General features: G+C 41.9%; 1 pseudogene; it reads right to left on the bottom strand.

Moving 5' to 3' along the window:
- Nucleotides 1-4,212: 4,212 nt before the first annotated feature.
- LOC120018992 lies at nt 4,213-4,272 on the bottom strand (annotated as a pseudogene).
- Nucleotides 4,273-4,793: the final 521 nt, after the last annotated feature.

Below are 4,793 nucleotides of genomic sequence, written 5' to 3'. Positions count from 1 at the left end.
TCGGGTAGCCTTCCACAAGCTTCCCACAATAAGTTGGGTGAATTTTGGCCCATTCCTACTGACAGAGCTGGTGTAACTGAGTCAGGTTTGTAGGCCTCTTTGCTCGCACACGCTTTTTCAGTTCTGCCCACACATTTTCTATGGGATTGAGGTCAGGGCTTTGTGATGGCCACTCCAACACCTTGACTTTGATGTCCTTAAGCCATTTTGCCACAACTTTGGAAGTATGCTTGGGGTCATTGTCCATTTGGAAGACCCATTTGCGACCAAGCTTTAACTTCCTGACTGATGTCTTGAAATGTTGCTTCAATATATCTACATAATTTCCCTGCCTCATGATGCCATCTATTTTGTGAAGTGCACCAGTCCCTCCTGCAGCAAAGCACCCCCACAACATGATGCTGCCACCCAAGGGATTCACAGTTGGGATGGTGTTCTTCGGCTTGCAAGCCTCCCCCTTTTTACTCCAAACATAACGATGGTCATTATGGCCAAACAGTTCTATTTTTGTTTCATCAGACTCGATGACATTTCTCCAAAAAGTATGATCTTTGTCCCCATGTGCAGTTGCAAACCGTAGTCTGGCTTTTTTATGGCGGTTTTGGAGCAGTGGCTTCTTCCTGCTGAGCGGCATTTCAGGTTATGTCGATATAGGACTCGTTTAACTGTGGATATAGATACTTTTGTACCTGTTTCCTCCAGCAGCTGCACAAGGTCCTTTGCTGTTGTTCTGTGATTGATTTGCACTTTTCGCACCAAAGTACGTTCATTTCTAGGAGACAGATCGCGTCTCCTTCCTGAGCGGTATGACGGCTGCGTGGTCCCATGGTGTTTATACGTGCGTACTATTGTTTGTACAGATGAACATGGTGCCTTGAAATACATACACAGGTACACCTCCAATTGACTCAAATGATGTCAATTAGCCTATCAGAAGCTTCTAAAGCCATGACATCCTTTTCTGGAATTTTCCAAGCTGTTTAAAGGCACAGTCAACTTAGTGTATGTAAACTTCTGACCCACTGGAATTGTGATACAATGAATTATAAGTTAAATAATCTTTCTGTAAACAATTGTTGGAAAGATTACTTGTGTCATGCACAAAGTAGATGTCCTAACCGACTTGCCAAAACTATAGTTTGTTAACAAGAAATTTGTGGAGTGGTTGAAAACTAGGTTTTAATGACTCCAACCTAAGTGCATGTAAACTTCCGACTTCAACTATATAACAAGAGGAAAACTGCTGATGCACAACTACGTTTTGAAATGTCACCTTGTGTATTATACTATTCTAACTCTGAACAGTACGTTGAGACTCAGCAGTGGAGTGATGAGGTCATAGCTGTGATGGTTTGGTTGGCTGGTATAGGGTGGGTTTGTGACGCAGCCTTGATGTGCGTTCACAGACGGAGGAGGCTGGAGTTGATTTGATGTGTGTTCCCAGAGACCCCAGCCAAAAGTCATCCAAAGTCATCCACTCCCTGTCCTCCCTGTGCCATCGCTGAATATGATATCCCTTCAGTTATCATGGGCACGCTACTGGACAGATCATCCTATCTAAAGCACTCAGGATCATCTGCTGGAATTCCACTCACCATGACTAGGGCCCAGAGTTTTTCCTGGCCAGGCAATTCCTAGTTCGTGATGGTTAGGGCCCTCCTCTGCGTTGGTGGAGTTAATCAGAAACTGCCTTCACCATGGAGTGGTTTCGTCAGCTAGACTGCCGTGAGAGTGATAAGCACAATATAATTTGCAAACTGTAGCCCCCCAAACGATTTATTCTCGAGTTCGAGTTTGTTGAGCAAAGGCAGTGTATGTGGTCCCACTTTATTTTAGTCCATCAGTAGATGCTATTATTTGCATGCCTAACAATCAACAAATGTATATTGGTTAATGCACACTTTTACAAGTCTCAGTCACAAATGACAGCTCAAAAAAGCCCCCTGGTGAACGACATGTGAACAAGAGGCTCGTAGAATCATGACTCTTTCGAGTTTTCGGTTCGTCGTTCGCCAGTAGGGTGTCCTGCGTGCTCTGGGCATTACTGACTCAAACAAATGAAATTAGTTGAAAGATTCATCCTTCTTACTGAACAAGTCAAAAAGATCAGAGTCAGTAAACACAGCCAAACATACCATCAATACTAACCATAAAAACCCAGAATAGTGCTAATTATTTGACTATGGTCAAACCGATTATCCAGTTGAATGCATCAATGTGCCTCATACTACACAGTCCAGCAGTCATAGTCTAGTGACAGTCAGCATACAGATGTACGATCTTAATCTGATCACTATTTTGTTGCTGAGAATTTTCCTGCCAAGCAGGATTTTCCAACATTAAATTTCAGACTTGATTTGCCCTAACAACATTTTTTTATCAACCCCTAGAAACATTTCCATTATTTATAATCCACATAATAATTCACATAATCTTTTGCTGAAGGATTATTTTCCTGCTGTAGCAAACTGTCTCAAATGAAGATCCTGATCTGTAGGCCATTGTATTAAAGACAACAGAGATTGTCCTGAACTGATCTCACCCTATAGGACATTGTCACACTGTGCGTGCCATAGGAGAGGCCTGGTTTGATGCCCTACTTTGCAAACAATGGGAAGAAGTCAGATGTAAATAAGGTTGTGGTTAACCTCATAACCAGGCCCATATGGTTGTGCAGAACAACAACTATATTTCATACGGTAAATGCCAGATGGGATGGTCCATCTTTAACCCAGTGGACAAGTCTAAATGTATTTTTTTGCACAGATTGATCATTATTTGGCTAATAACGGGGGGCACAAGGAAAGAAATGCCCATGAGGATTTCTTCGTCTCTGGCCGGAAGGGAGAGGAGACGTACACATCAGCGCTCTAGAAGGGTTGTTTTCCTAACCTCACCAAGCAACACATTGTTTTTCAGGTCACGTGACACACATGGGCCTGCATCCCAAATGGAACCCTTTTCCCTATATAGTGTACTCCTTTGACCAGGGCCCCCAGGGTGCACAATATAGTGCACTATTATAGGCAATAGGGTGCCATTTGGGATACACACAAGGTCATGGTCACACATTAACATAATGAGAAACAGAGGAGATGAAAGGAGTGAATGGTGAGAAATGATAAATAGCTCTTTACTGAGCAGCTGGGGACAACAGCCTGGCTTCAGACCTGCATGGGCTCAAATACTATTTGCATTCTTTCATATACTTTTAGCGGTTGCTTTAACCTGAATGGGGTGCCAGGTGGCAGCGTTTGCACTTCTCTATTGATTATGACCACTCTATAGGTTCCAGTACGCCAGGCAAACTCAATCAAGGCCAGATAAAGTATTTGAAATGATTTCAAATAGTTTTTTAACCCATGTCTGCCTGGCTGACTGATTTAATCCCAGAGTCAAATACCAAGGGGAAATTACACTTCCATTTAATTACAGTTCATTAAAAAAACGAACTGTTCAATGTTCCAGAGCTACAATGTAGGCCTGCAATGTGTAGGCAGCGTAGACAGTAAATCAGCCATCCTTCATATATGTGTTAGGAGGTGCCCGGGCCACACCATCTGCCTTTGAAAGCACAAGGGGCAAACTTCTCTCCTGAAAACCCTTTGTAGCTTGTCACCATTCATTCTCAGTGGTGTGAGTGTGTGTGAAACCACATGCAGGCACAGACACAGACACACACAAAGAGTGCAGCAGCAGAAACAAGTGTCCCGTGAGCATGCTAGTGAGCATGTGGTGTGAACATGTAGCTATTCCTCAGTCTAGGGGAAGTTCAGATCTGGGTCTGGAATGGAAACCGTGTACAATATGGACTGAACAAACAATCCAACAGGGGACCTACTGTAGCTGGGTATGACAGACTACGTACCAGTACTGTGGTCCAATCCTGGCTCGGAGACAGATGATGTCCCGCCCACTTAACAGGATCAAAACAAACCACTCCAAAGGCTTCTGGGAAGGAAGAGCTCTGTCCGTGGTTACAGTTCATCTAAACCTGTCATCAAATACATGAAATATCCCTATGTGTGTTTCAATGTTTATTACCATTACTGACGTCCTCCAAGAGTGCTATGAACATGCACAATAGCAAACACACATTCCCCTCATGAAAAAATACTATACTATAATATGGTATAAATACTGCAGTATTACTAGATTTATATACTATAGCATTCACTGTAGTGTTTTTGTGGATTTGACCGTAGTATAGTGTAGTGTTTTTCTTTCTCCTTGAAGAAACCTACTGGACAAATACTAAAAGAGCAAATTTTCCATAACCTGTACGCTCTCTTTTTTCTAAGAGTGTAGGTAAGTAGGTAGGTAGGACTGCAGTCTGAACAGATAGTTTAGAGCTTTTGCTCTTTTCTATAACATCTAGGGAAGACAATACATGGTCTATACTACACTCATGGGTGGCATAAATTGAGATATGGAGGAAAGGAATGGGTGGGGTATATGCAAATGAAATACTGCAGTATTAATATAATTAAAACTGTTGTGTTTTTGTAGACATTACTGTATTATTTACTACAGTGTTATTTTGTGGATAATACTGTAGTACTTACTATAGTATTCTACAGTATACTACAACATTTTATAGTAAGTACTAAACATGATCAAGGGTTACTACAGTGTGTAGTATAGTATTCTACAGTATACTACAAAATGATATAGTAAGTACTACACATGATCGAGGGATACTACACTGTGGAGTATACCCTTCATGACCAAAAGTATGTGGAGACCTGCTCGTCTGTAACAGTTGATAAGTAATTGTATAAGTGTGCCCTTTG

Source organism: Salvelinus namaycush, chromosome 23 (genome assembly GCF_016432855.1).
Source record: "Salvelinus namaycush isolate Seneca chromosome 23, SaNama_1.0, whole genome shotgun sequence".
Taxonomy (NCBI): domain Eukaryota; kingdom Metazoa; phylum Chordata; class Actinopteri; order Salmoniformes; family Salmonidae; genus Salvelinus; species Salvelinus namaycush.
This window is presented reverse-complemented; position numbering and strand designations above follow the sequence as displayed.